Here is a 15,512-nt window from a genome sequence, read left to right on the forward strand (position 1 = left end):
TATCCCCTATCCAAAGGATAGGGGATAAGATGTCAGATCGCCGGGGCCCCGCTGCTGGGGACCCCGGGGATCGCTTCTGCAGCACCCCACTATCATTACTGCGCAGAGCGAGATCGCTCTGTGCGTAATGACGGGCGGTACAGGGGCCGGAGCATCGCTGCGTCACGGCTCCGCCCCTCGTGACGTCACGGCACCCCCCCCGTCAATACAAGTCTATGGGAGGGGGCGTGGCGGTCGTCCCGCCCCCTGCCATAGACTTGCATTAAGGGGACGGGCCGTGATGTCATGAGGGGCGGAGCCATGACGTCACGCTGCCCCGGCCCCTGTATCGCCCGTCATTACGCACAGAGCGAACTCGCTCTGTGCAGTAATGATGGCGGGGTGCCGCAGTGGCGATCCCCGGGGTCCCCAGCAGCGGGACCGCGGCGATCTAACATCTTATCCCCTATCCTTTGGATAGGGGATAAGATGCCAGGGGCGGAGTACCACTTTAAAGGGGTACTCCGGTGGAATACTTTTATTTATTTATTTTTAATCAACTGGTGCCGGAAAGTTAAACAGATTTGTAAATTACTTCTATTAAAAAATCTTAATCCTTCTAGTACTGATTAGCTGCTGAATACTACAGAGGAAATTATTTTCTTTTTGGAACACAGAGCTCTCTGCTGACATCGTGATCACAGTGCTCTCTGCTGACATCTCTGTCCATTTTAGGAACTGTCCAGAGTAGAAGAAAAGCCCCATAGCAAACATATGCTGCTTTGGACAGTTCCTAAAATGGACAGAGATGTCAGCAGAGAGCACTGTGGTCATGATGTCAGCAGAGAGCACTGTGTTCCAAAAAGAGAAGAATTTCCTCTGTAGTGTTCAGCACCTAATAAGTACTAGAAGGATTAAGATTTTTTTTAATAGAAGTCATTTACAAATCTGTTTAACTTTCTGGCACCAGTTGATAAAAAAAAAAAAAAGGTTTTCCACCAGAGTACCCCTTTAAGTATGAATCATATAAAAAGGATAAAAGCCATTAGGTCCTCGAAACGCCAATGGCGTTTCGAGGACCTAATGGTTTTTATCCTTTTGATATGATTCACGCTAAATGTTTTATGGATATTTTCTAATAAAGTAAAACATTTTTTATATATTTTCTAATAAAGTAAACATTTTTATGGATAGTTTCTAATAAAGTCACATTTTTTTATGGATATTTTCTAATAAAGTAAAACATTTTTTGTATTTTTTCTAATAAAGTAAACATTTTTATGGATAGTTTCTAATAAAGTCAAATTTTTTATGGATATTTTCTAATAAAGTAAACATTTTTATGGATATTTTCTAATAAAGTCAAATTTTTTTATGGGAGCCGGAGACCATTTTCTCTCTTTTACACAAATATCATGTCTGCACACGACCCTATGTGCTCTTTGTTCTATCTTATTTTTTTCTCATGATTTCTCAGTTTTTACTATTACATTCTGCATACTGTTAAGATCACATCAGGCCTTAGGTTAGAATGCAGAATGTGAATAACTTATGCTCTTATTACTTAACTTATGCTCTAGCTGTCTTGTCCATGTTGTGGTTTATTCTTTGAAATCTTTATTTGTGATTCTGTGGTTTTACTTTATGAATCTGTTTGGCTTGAGTATTGAGAGCATCACAGTCCACATTGCTATTTTATAGAGGACATCTATCAGATGTATAGTGGGAAGTCCAGAACATACTGGAGTAGAGCAGAGGATGCAGTTAAAGGGTTACTCCGGTGGAAATCAACTGGTGCCAGAAAGTTAAACAGATTTGTAAATGACTTCTATTAAAAAATCTTAATCCTTCCAGTACTTATTAGCTGCTGAATACTACATAGAAAATTATTTTCTTTTTGGAACACAGTGCTCTCTGCTGACATCACAAGCACAGTGCTCTCTGCTGACATCTCTGTCCATTTTAGGAACTGTCCAGAGGAGGAGAAAATTGCCATAGCAAACTCTGGACAGTTCCTAAAATGGACAGAGATGTCAGCAGAGAGCACTGTGGTCATGATGTCAGCAGAGAGCACTGTGTTCCAAAAAGAAAATAATTTCCTATGTAGTATTCAACAGCTAATAAGTACTGGAAGGATTAAGATTTTTTAATAGAAGTAATTTACAAATCTATTAAAAGTAAATGGGGCTCAAAGGTCAAAGATATCTGGTTTAGAATAATTTATTTTTATTAATATAGAATGAAAAATGAATTAAATAGGGAATGCACAGGGCCCTTGTACTCCCCTAATTAATTTATACACAGTAAAATATATAATAATGCCAATATAAAAATGGCAACTAAAAACCAAAATTAAATACAAACTAAAAACTGTAAAATTATTCTGCGATTTGAACCTGTGTGATCAATCAATCAAATCGCAGAATCATTTTACAGTTTTTAGTTTGTATTTAATTTTGGTTTTTAGTTGCCATTTTTATATTGGGATTATTATATATTTTACTGTGTATAAATTAATTAGGGGAGTACAAGGGCCCTGTGCATTCCCTATTTAATTCATTTTTCATTCTATATTAATAAATACAAATTATTCTAAACCAGATATCTTTGACCTTTGAGCCCCATTTTCTTTTAATACATTGTCCCTAATTTTTACACCGTGGGTATAGGTGTTTGTTGGGTTGCTCGGGTCTTTAGTGACGGTCAGATAGACAGGAGCCTCTCCATTGTGTTTATATAATTTACAAATCTGTTTAACTTTCTGGCACCAGTTGATTTAAAAAAAAAAAAAGTTTTCCACCGGAGTACCCCTTTTATTTTTATTTTTTTAAATCAGCTGGTGCCAGAAAGTTAAACAGATTTGTAAATCACTTCTATTAAAAAATCTTAATCCTTCCAGTACTTTTTAGGGGCTGTATACTAAAGACAAATACAAAAAAGAAATGCATTTCCTGTGATGTCCTGACCACAGTGCTCTCTGCTGACCTCTGCTGTCCATTTTAGGAACTGTCCACAGCAGTATAAGTTTGCTATGGGGATTTTCTCCTGTTCTGGACAGTTCCTAAAATGGACAACTGAGGTCAGCAGAGAGCACTGTGGTCAGGTATACAGCCCCTAAAAAGTAATGCAAGGATTAAGATTTTTTAATAGAAGTGATTTACAAATCTGTTTAACTTTCTGGCACCAGTTGATTAAAAAAAAAAAAAAAGTTTTCCACCGGAGTACCCCTTTAAGTATATGTATATATAGGAAAATGTGAAAAACATGTAAAAATAAAACAAAAGAAAATACGTTTGCCTACGGTGCGGATTGACTACAGCATCTTAGTTTATGTTGCTGATAAAATGCAAATTGCAGAGGATGATAAATTCCCAAAGGAAGTCTACAACAAAAAATATTGTGGTTGGAGACTTTATGCCTGTTTCATGGCCTGAAAACCTCATCGCTGCCTCATTCTCTGCGCTGCGAGTATGCCAAACAACAGCTGAACAGAATGTAAAGCAGGTCCATTATTCCGCAATGTTTTGGGTCTCACAACCAGACAGTGCTTCAAATATTCTGGGAAATCTACCACAGGAGAGCACAAAAAGAAAACTCATTCGGCTGGCAAGGTCAACGCTAGACCAGGACTAAATCCAGATGAAACGCTAAGGAAGGATTTCAGGCAGGTTGTCTATGCTAAAACCCTTAAACATGTCACAGAAGAATTCCTCCCATTCAGAGTAAATGGCAAACAGAACAAATGTTTATGTCAAATTGTTTTTGCCAGAGGGGGAACGACTTATAATTTTCTATTCAGGAAATGTTATTTTGGCAGATTTTTGCACAATAAATAATAGAAGGATACCGTTTGATTTTCTTGGAAGAGAAGATGCCGTATATATGGATTATTAGTGGTGGATGTTACGTTATCTTTAGATGATTGTTACAGGGGACTTATGTGTTACATTGCTCTAATTCTGAGGCATGTACAGTATATACTCGAGTATAAGCCGACCCGAATATAAGCCGAGGCCCCTAATTTTACCCCAAAAACCCAGGAAAAGTTATTGACTCGACTATAAGCCTAGGGTGGGAAATACATCATCCCCTCATGTAATCATCCAGACCCTCGTCATCATCCAGACCCCCGTCATCATCCCCCCCTTCATCATCACCGCCTGTCAATCCCTTCATCAGCGGTCTTAAACCTGCGGACCTCCAGATGTTGCAAAACTACAACTCCCAGCATGCTGGGTGTTGTAGTTTTGAAACCTCTGGAGGTCCGCAGGTTGAAGACCACTGCGGCCTTCATCATCATCCAGCCCCCCCCTTTTGTTTTGTACTCACCTCCCCTCGGCGGGAAGTTAGGGTGAGCTGGTCCGGGCCATCTATGCTGCAGGGACCGTCCGGTGGGGATGGTTAGTCGTTGTGGGCTGTCCATTTTCACTGGGGGGGGGCCTCTTCTCCACGCTTCGGGCCCGGCCCCGGACTAGTGATGTTGCCTTCACGATGACGCACAGGGACGTTGCGCATGAATGTCCCTGTGCGTCCTCATCAAGGCAACATCACTAGTCCGGGGCCGAAGCGCGGAGAAGAGGCCCCCCCCGATGAAAATGGACAGCCCGCAATGACTAATCCTCCCCACCGGACGGTCCCTGCAGCATAGATGGCCTGGACCAGCTCACCATAACTTCCCGCTGAGGGGAAGTGAGTACAAAACAAAAGGGGGGGGCTGGATGATGACGAAGGCCGCAGTGGTCTGATGACAAAGGCTGCAGTGGTCTTCAACCTGCGGACCTCCAGAGGTTTCAAAACTACAACACCCAGCATGCCCGTACAGCCGATGTCTGTCCGGGCATGCTGGGAGTTGTAGTTTTGCAACATCTGGAGGTCCGCAGGTTGAAGACCACTGATTAAGGGATTGACAGGCGGAGAGTTCACTCGAGTATAAGCCGAGGGGGGCATTTTTAGCACGAAAAATCGTGCTGAAAAACTTGGCTTATACTCGAGTATATAAGGTATGCTGTGTATACTTTATCATATCATATAGACATGCATACTGCAGAGACCATGGGAGCCAATGAATAATTTACAATTCTCATGTTTCCTGTTAACAGTCTAATCCAGTCCAAAAAAGTCTCAGTTACATCCTGTGTGTAAAATATGTTAATAGCTCAAGGTGAGTACATTCCCTATCCGCTTTTGTCCTTGTATTAAAGGAACTCTCTGGGCACTTCACTGAAGGACATACAAGACAAGAGTTTTTACAGCATGAAAAAACAAACATATTAGGGCGCATTCACACCACCGTTTCTTTATATGGTTGGCATACGGTTTTGGAGAATTAAAACCATATCAGGTTCTCATTGACTACAATACTATAAATTGTATATGGTAAATTTATGTTTTTTAAACAGTAGACAGAACCATGGTAGGACCCAGTTTTTTGTTTGGCAAACCGTACAAAACCAGATTCACTTTTTTTTCTATATGGTTTGTCAATGCTGGTCTTTGGCTATGGGGACACATATGCCTCTATATGGTTTTATAATTTATGGTTTATATAATATAAAACAATATTATATTATTATATAAGGTTTTATAATATAAAACCATACATGGTCTCTGTATACATAAACTGTGGTGTGAAGGCACCTGTAGGTCTGAAAACCTAGTCAGCAGTAGTATTATTATATATTACATTAAAAAAATGATATGCCATTATTGGAGATGATATTGGTATATTGGGATTTATTCTGATTGCCATATTGGAGTTGGGAAGGAATGTTTTGGCATGGGGCAATTGGCATCAGTAGGGACATAGTAGGGATGCAGACATCAGTAGGGACACAGTAGGGATGCAGACATCAGCAGGGACACAGTAGGGATGCAGAAATCAGTAGAGACACAGTAGGGATTTAGACATCAGTAGGGACACAGTAGGGATGCAGACATCAGTGGGGACACAGTAGGGATGCAGACATCAGTGGGGACACAGTAGGGATGCAGACATCAGTAGGGACACAGTAGGGATGCAGACATCAGTGGGGACACAGTAGAGATGCAGAAATCAGTAGGGACACAGTAGGGATGCAGACATCAGTGGGGACACAGTAGGGATGCAGACATCAGTAGGGACACAGTAGGGATGCAGACATCAGTAGGGACACAGTAGGGATGCAGACATCAGTGGGGACACAGTAGGGATGCAGACATCAGTGGGGACACAGTAGGGATGCAGACATCAGTAGGGACACAGTAGGGATGCAGACATCAGTGGGGACACAGTAGGGATGCAGAAATCAGTAGGGATGCAGACATCAGTAGGGACACAGTAGAGATGCAGAAATCAGTAGGGACACAGTAGGGATGCAGACATCAGTAGGGACACAGTAAGAATGCAGACATCAGTGGGGACACAATGGGGATGCAGACATCAGTGGGGACAAGGTAGGGATGCAGACATCAGTAGGGACACAGTAGGTATGCAGACATCAGTGTGGACCCAGTAGGGATGCAGAAATCAGTAGGGACACAGTACGGATGCAGACATCAGTAGGGACACAGTAGGGATGCAGAAATCAGTAGGGACACAGTAGGGATGCAGACATCAGTAGGGACACAGTAGGGATGCAGACATCAGTGGGGACACAGTATGGATGCAGGTTGAACTTGATGGACTCTGGTCTTTATAACCTTATGAACTATGATGAAAAAAAATTCTCATCTGCAGGTTGCATGTCTTAAGATATGCTATTTACAAAGGGGAGTGGAATTCCCTGGCAGCATTGTGTACCCCTAAGTAATGATCCAGAACATATCTGAAATGTTAGATAGAAACTGTAACCCCAGATATAAAGTGACAAGTCTGAAGGACACCCAAAAAATTACTGAATTCAAAATATCTAACCATGATGAATGATAATGAATTGCCAAAGGCCATGGCAGTTGTCATAGAATTTCTTTAAATATGACTATTTAGATATAGTTTAGGTAATGGTGGTTGCCATGCCTTTAAAATCACCTTTTTATTTCTTGCAAGTGTCAAGGAGGCAGAGCTGAGCTGCTCAAGTGCCACTACATGACATGCCTGTTCACTCACCCTTACCCCTTAGCCCCTCCTTGATGGACTATGTATGTCAATCAAGAGGGCCTGGAAGGTAAGGATGATTGAGGAGGCATGTCAGATTGTGGCACTTGAGCATCTCGACTCTACCTCCTTGACACTTGGCTGAGAAATAAAAAGGGAATTTTAAAGACTTGGTAACCACCACCAACTTGAAGAAAGTTATAGTTTGCTTTTACACCCTACAGTTATCTGATGGTGTCTGCAGGTCTTTACAGCAAATGACAGATTCCCTTTAAGGTTTGGCTTACATGATTACTTACTAGTCATATTTATCATGGTAAATGTATATGAGTTTAACCCACTGAAAGTACAATTTTACCTAGAAATATTCCATTGAAATCTCCATAATACAAATAATGCTGAGTTATGGTTTACATTTACACTTTTATTCACTATAGACTGCATAAGTCTTCTATGCACTATAGGGGAATGATTACATGTGCCTTTTCCATTGACAAAAGAATACCGCCAAGTGTTGTAAAAATGTAAGAAGTGAATGGAAACAAAGCCAATCCTCTAATGCTGATTTTGGATATACCTATAATTGTATGATTTTACAACACTAAAATTTATTTAGGAGCAAAAAGGTCAACCTCGTGTTCTACTATTATTATTATGCACCTTACAATGTCTTATTAGTTTAGCCAAGGAGAGCTGAATTGCTAGTATCAAGATAAGGATACACTACAGATGCTGCTTAAAGCGTACCCGTCAGATCCAACAAAAAACTTTAAATATATCACTTAGTACCTAATTCTGACCATGTACATCTAATTTTATGTGTTTAGCAGCTTTATTTATTTTTTATTACACTTTTAATTTAGCTCCCTAGTCTGAATTCCTCTCAAATGCAGGGGGCGTGGCCTCACTGTGCAGGTCTCCGCCCTCTCCCTCAGTATGCTGTCTGCTCACATCTCCCCTTGCCTTAGCAAAACCACAACTCCCAGCTTGTCCTCACTGACAGTAGCGGGACACACGCTGACAGTGGGAGGATTTTTCCTCCAGCTGTGAGCCCTGCACTCACAGCTGTCAATCAAGGAAGTGTGTCCATGACATAGTTGATGTCGCATGGACACAGCAGGACTAGTATGTGTCCAAGCAGGCAGGGGGGCAGTTGTTTGACTGGCTTTTTCAGTATGAAATACTAAAATTTTTCTAATGAAACCAATTGCAAAACCTATTGGTTTTGTATGCTTTACAACATATCAAAAGTTTTTGTATCTGACAGTGCCCATTTAGGCACCCAGTAAAATGAAAACTCCACTTTGTATGTGTTCATGCTTCAACCCAAGTTTAATGACTAATATTTGCACAAGAAGAAATGTTTCCTCTTCCGAGCTGCTAGTGCAACTGTTGGAAGAATTCACAATACGTGCAGCCGACGTGAACAAAAGGCTTTGTAGTTATGTAAGTCACGAAATGACCTTAAATTGTGCTCAGCTTTTATTGTACAGTAAGTGACATCAAGTAAAAGAAAGGGTGTGTAAGGACTTGCAGCAGGAAGGGGTTAATATCTTCCGTGTGTCTCATTGCCAAAGCTCCAAAGGCCCTGGGGAACTGAGAATAAACAGAAGCCGCTGTTCTCATTTATCAGCGTATATATACATATATATATACACACACACAGGAATATCAGCCCTTGTCTCACTGGGCATGCTGCCTGCCAAAAAAATAAGAAGGGAGAGAGAGCATGGGCGCCAGGGGTACTACACCCAATGGACAACAAAAGGGTTATGACTCTATACCGCAGTCTCTCTAAAAATCGAACTTGGCACTACAAGAAAGATGTAATAAATGGTCAGTGACAGGCTGTCGGTGCCCCCCTTGCCTCTGTTATTGAACGCACATTACTACATCACTGCTACTCTTTTTCACTGTCATGTAAAAACTGTAACACAGGACCCTACAAATTCAGAGACTCTGGAGTGAAGCCATATTCTACACCTTTGGCCTCACACTTCCGCCCCATGTTCTCTAACAATCTGGGACCTCCCCAGCTACTGTTTTCCAGCTGAAAGGGACGGTCTGTTTCTCAAAGATGTTAACCATTCCAGTTCTGGAAGGACATCACACATATTGAGACATCTCGGTTTAGCACACTTTATTGTGAGGTGGCCCAGTACGGGAGGTGTTACCCTGTACCCTTGCTGCCCTGTCAAGCAGCCTCCTGCAGTGTCCACTGGGCTCCCCTTACACTTGTTCCCCCATGTACATATGTTTCACCAATTGGTGTATCATAAAATGTGTAACGAGGTGTTATAACTTTAAGATGGTTGTCATGTGATTTGTCATGTGATTGTTACCCAGGAGGTAACAGTGACCAGATGACCCAAGGGTGGCCTATGGGTTCCCTGCTAACCTCCCCTATAAAATCCCTGGGAGGAGCTATCTCTCTCTCTCTTTCCTTGGTCTCTTGCTTCCTGCTGAGGTCCAGTGCAGTTGGTCTAGGTGTGTGTCCAGAGTCATAGAAGGCCTCAAGTCCAGTCTGCAGCCACAAACAGCTACAAGTAAGCCACAGTCTCAGTATTGTCAGTGATCAGTCAAGTCAACTCCGTCACAGTCATCATTTGTCAAGTCAACGCATAAAATTGACCCCATCTACTACAAGTCTCAGCAAGCCCTTAAAAGTCACTGGTCACCTCCGTGGGCCCTGGCGGAACTGTATAGACTTTTCCACCTGTCTAACCTCAGTAAAGCTACCGTTGTCCGTAACTTGGCGTCGGAGTCATTATTGCCCCCGTGCCTAGCCCAGGTTACAGTATACCTTTTGGTTGTATTGAGGATAAACCACACCCTGGCGTATACAAGGGGTTAATGCCATCTGCCCCTAGGGTAATTCCATCTGCCTTTTGCATCACACCCTCTAACACAATTATATTAAGATACATGTGCATTTTTTATACCGTAAGGCTGCATTCACACCATGTTTTACAGCAGATTGATCCAGCAGGGGAATTTCAAAACTGCATCCTGCCGTATACCAACAGGACCTGTGTCGTGCTCCATTCATTTTAAGGGTATTTCAGACTGCGAATTTTGAATCTTCGGTAGGGTCGCGCAGCACTGTGCAGTCACCATTGATGGCTATACAGTGCTCGCGGACTTCCGCGCAAAGAAAGAACATGTTCTTTCTTTGCGCGGATGAATTTCAGCGGCGGAATTGTCCGCCGCTGAAATTCCGCAGTGTGAACAGGTCCGCAGAAGACCCATTCACACTAATGATAGGAGTTCCCACTGCAGAATTCTGACGTGGAGCTCCGTGCTAAATCCGTAGTGTGCACATACCCTAATAAGGTGACCAGAGTCAGCTGGTGACTCCGGTCGGCTTATTTTCCCACCATATCCATTTTTTTTATAGAACTGAAAACCATGGAAGGCTGCGCTTTTCAGTCTGGTTCAAATACCAGATACGGTGGGAGAATGAGCCTCACTGAAATGAATGGGGTGGACTGGTTTAGCAGGGATACGGCAGGAGACACCACTGTGGTTCACTGTGGTTCCCTTCTGCACCCTTCAGCCAAATTTCACTACAATTAAACTGTACTGTCTGTATCATCCTGCTGAAAAGTGATTTCCATAACCTTGCATTTAACATATTCTTTACCCAGCGCTGGGCACCGGCAACAACTTACAAGTGTTGAGCACGAATATTCAAAATGCTATTTTTTACCGCGAATATCAGCACTTCACAATTTTGCGAATATTTAGAATATAACGATATTTATTCGTAATGATGAATACTTGTTTTTTTTTCCTTCACAGTACACATCCCAACAATAATGTGCACTGTGTAAAAAAAAAAGTGATCATCCCTCCCTGCTTCCAGCTTGTGGTCCAAAGAAGGCTCCAATATTATTTACTGTGTGAGTCGGTGTGGAGCGCGAATATTTTGTATATGCGAATAAGCAAATATTTGCGAATATTGGCATTTCCAAAGGACACTGATCCCTCCCTTCTTTAAGGTGAATTATATAATCGCGCATGCGTACTATGCAAATTTCATTTTGCATGGGAAAAAAAAGCCAATGAACATAGCGAATATGCGAATTTTGCAAACATAGGACGAATATTCGTCCATATATTCGCAAAATATTGCGAATTTCAATATGGCCCCTGCCGCTCATCACTACAGCTTATCCTTGGAGTGTGGTGGGTTAACACTCCTGACATCACAAAAACTTTATATAGTCACACTACCCCAAAAGTCTACATATACACCACCCTGCTCACACTTCTCTTCCCACCATATCTGTTGGGGGAAGAGTTAGGAGTAGAGATGAGCGAACTTACAGTAAATTCGATTTGTCACGAACTTCTCGGCTCGGCAGTTGATGACTTTTCCTGCATAAATTAGTTCAGCCCTTAGGTGCTCCGGTGGCCCGAAAAGGTGGATACATTCCTAGGAAAGAGTCTCCTAGGACTATATCCACCTTTTCCAGTCCACCGGAGCACCTGAAAGCTGAACTAACTTATGCAGGAAAAGTCATCAACTGCCGAGCCGAGAAGTTCGTGACAAATCGAATTTACTGTAAATTCGCTCATCTCTAGTTAGGAGGCTCCCATGCACAATAGATAAGTGTTTCCCAACAAGCAGGGGCGTAGCTATAGAGGTAGCAGAGGTAGCAGCCGCACTGGGGCCCTGGTGCCTAAGGGGGCCCCAAAGCACATCTTCCCCATTAGAGACCATTAAAGGGGTACTCCAGGCCAAAACTTTTTTTTAATATATCAACTGGCTCCGGAAAGTTAAACAGATTTGTAAATTACTTCTATTAAAAAAACTTAATCCTTCCAATAGTTATTAGCTTCTGAAGTTGAGTTGTTGTTTTCTGTCTAACTGTTCTCTGATGACTCACGTCCCTGGAGCTGTGCAGTTCCTATAGGGATATTCTCCCATCATGCAAGGGATATTCTCCCATCATGCACAGCTCCCGGGACGTGACATCATCATTGAGCAGTTAGACAGAAAACTTCAGAAGCTAATAACTATTGGAAGGATTAAGATTTTTTAATAGAAGTAATTTACAAATTTGTTTAACTTTCTGGAGCCAGTTGATATATATAAAAAAAGGTTTTGCCTGGAATACCCCTTTAATATAATTGGCATATGGGGCCCTGTTGCAGATTTTGCATCGGAGCCCAGAAGCTACAAGCTACGCCTCTGCCAACAAGTTTGTCTCCCGATGTTGCAAAACTAAAGGCTGTCCGGGCATGCTGGGATTTGTAGTTTTGCAACAGCTGGAGACCTGTTGATTGGAAAGACAGTCATACGGTCCTGCCAAAAACAGTTGGTTCAGATGACTTTTCACTTATGTGAATGGGGGTCTTTATTAAATATATTATTGTAACTAAATTAGATACAATAACATTTATTTCAAAGGTTTTCAGTATCAAGGACCAATGGTAACTTCAATTTTGTTCAGTAAGAGGCATGGTGCAAATGACTAGAGATGAGCGAACTTAAGTAAATTCGATTCGTCACGAACTTCTCGGCTCGGCAGTTGATGACTTTTCCTGCATAAATTAGTTCAGCTTTCAGGTGGTCCCGTGGGCTGGAAAAAATGGATACAGTCCTAGGAGACTCTTTCCTAGGACCGTATCCACCTTTTCCAGCCCACCGGAGCACCTGAAGGCTGAACTAATTTACGCAGGAAAAGTCATCAATTGCCGAGCCGAGAAGTTCGTGACGAATCGAATTTACTGTAAGTTCGCTCATCTCTACAAATGACCGGAAAAAAAATTCGGACACTTTTCGGAACTGCTCAATCGAGTGTCCTTACTGTTCTGTATATCCGCACAAGCTAATGCCTCAATGGGAAGAAAAGCAAATGTTGCGTAATCTTGAGCAAAGTTGTCAGCATTTATACATTTCCCCAAACTGATCCTACTTTACTAAAAATGGTCGTACGTGATACCAAAAAAATTGTTGATTTTTTCTAAAAACAATGCCACGTCCATCCACAGTTTAGGGGAACTAAGCAACAATACCAGACACAACCCATAGACAGGTGGAGAACAATTTCTGGAAGAAAGAAGTTTTTTTTATTGGCCCCTATCTACCTGGCCTAGCAAGCGTTAGACATGGACCCCCGCTATCATCTAGATCTTGTCCTGGAGGACACGGCCTTATCTATGAAATAGCGGCCTATGGGATTCAATGGTTTAAAATTGGCTGTAGCCATTGTCAGAAGGTCTTTTCAAAACAGTGGTTTGTTAAAAAAGCTACGGGATCCTTTTAGGAGGGGTATAAGTCACACTAAAACTTGGTGCAATAATTTAAATACGGTAGATTAATAGAAATAATAAAAAAGAGAGATTGTGAGAGTCCACACTCGGAAAGCCTTTTCTATTACATTGTGCAGTCATAGTGCAAACCAGTCCCCTGATGCTTCTCTTGACACTGAAAAGGCTTCTGATGGGAGGACGGGTAATTCATGGAGGCTGTATCGGCTCACAAGGGCTTAGGCTCCATAATGCTTGCCTGCTTCCTTGTCCTGTAAAGGAATCCTCAGGCTCATGTCTGGGTTAATGGCTTCCCTTCCTCCCCTGTCTTTATTCGTAATAGCACCAGACAAGAAATTCCCCTTCCTATGATATGTTCTTGTACCAAAACACCTCCTAAATTCTAATAGATTAAAGGCGTACTCCCGTGGAAAACGTTTTATTTTATTTTTTTAAATCACCTGGTGCCAGAAAGTTAAACAGATTTGTAAATTACTTCTATTAAAAAATCTTAATACTTCCAGTACTTATTAGCTGCTGAAAACTACAGAGGAAATGGTTTTCTTTTTGGGACACAGAGCTCTCTGCTGACATCATGACCACAGTGCTCTCTGCTGACATCTCTGTCCATTTTAAGAACTGTCCAGAGTAGCAAACATATGCTGCTCAGGACAGTTCCTAAAATGGACAGAGATGTAAGCAGAGAGCACTGTGTTCATGATGTCAGCAGAAAGCTCTGTGTTCCAAAAAGAAAACCATTTCCTCTGTAGTATACAGACCCTAAAAGTACTGGAAGGATTAAGATTTTTTTTCAATAGAAGTGATTTACAAATCTGTTTAACTTTCTGGCACCAGTCACCAGTTGATTAAAAAAAAAAAAAGATTTCCACAGGAGTACCCCTTTAAATTATTAAAGGCCTAGAATTGGGTGCTTCCCTTTGTGGACATCATATTATACCTAACAGGTGTCATATCTCCTTGCCCTTTCTTATGAAGTTGCGTCATTGTTTTAGTGCTCATAGCAATTTTAAAATGAACGGCCATAAATATTACCTGTGAGCCTCAGAAAATATACAGCCTATCTATATTTCTTTTCATTACCAGACTAGGCCACTTAAAGGGGTACTCCGGTGGAAAACATTTTTTTTTTAATCAACTGGTGCTAGAAAGTTAAACAGATTTGTAAACGATTTCTATTAAAACATCTTTACCCTTCTAATACTTTTTAGCAGCTGTATGCTACAGAGGAAATTCTTTTCTAATTTCTTTTTTTGTCTTGTCCACAGTGCTCTTTGCTGACACCTCTGTTCTTGTCAGGAACTGTCCAGAGCAGCACAGGTTTGCAATGGGGATTTTCTCCTGCTCTGGACAGTTCCTGAAACGGGATCAGGTGTCAGCAGAGAGCACTGTGGACAAGACAAAAAAAGATATTAAAAAAGAAAAGAATTTCCTCTGTAGCATACAGCTGCTAAAACGTACTGAAAGGGTAAATTTTTTTATTAGAAGTAATTTACAAATCTGTTTAACTTTCTGGCACCAGTTGATAAAAAAATAAATAAAAAAAAGTTTCCACCGGAGTACCCCTTTAAGTATTTTATAGTACACATTCCATCTGATCAATCCCACACTACTGAAATGCCCCATTCCCCACATTATTAAAGGGGTACTCCCCTGGAAAACATTTTTTTAAGTCACCTGGTACCAGAAAGTTAAACAGATTTGTAAATTACTTCTATTTAAACATCTTAATCCTTCCAGTACTTATCAGCTGCTATATGCTCCAAAGGAAGTTCTTTTATTTATTTATTTTATTTATTTATTTATATAGCGCCTACAGATTCCGCAGCGCTTACAATTATGGGGTACAAACAAAGACAAGTATCAGACATAATTCTTTTCTTTTTGAATTTCCTTTCTGTCTGACTACAGTGCTCTCTACTGACACCTCTGTCCAAGGAAATGTCCGGAGCAGGAGAGATTTGCTATGGGAATTTGCTCCTACTCTGGACAGTTCCGCACATGAACAGAGGTGTCAGCAGAGAGCACTGTGGTCAGACAGAAAGGAAATTCAAACAGAAAAGAACTTCCTCTGGAACATACAGTTGCAGATAAGTACTGGATAGAAGTAATTTACAAATCTCTGTAAATAAATTTACAAGTTTCTGGCACCAGTTGATTTAAAAAAAAAAATGTTTTCCAGTGG

At 41.4% G+C, this 15,512-nt stretch overlaps 1 protein-coding gene across 3 annotated transcripts in view; it reads right to left on the reverse strand.

Annotated features, from left to right (window-relative positions):
- Positions 1-15,512, reverse strand: part of CHRM1 (cholinergic receptor muscarinic 1) — a 248,718-nt gene that overhangs the window by 125,209 nt on the left and 107,997 nt on the right. The window lies entirely within an intron of this gene.

Source organism: Hyla sarda, chromosome 6 (genome assembly GCF_029499605.1).
Source record: "Hyla sarda isolate aHylSar1 chromosome 6, aHylSar1.hap1, whole genome shotgun sequence".
Taxonomy (NCBI): domain Eukaryota; kingdom Metazoa; phylum Chordata; class Amphibia; order Anura; family Hylidae; genus Hyla; species Hyla sarda.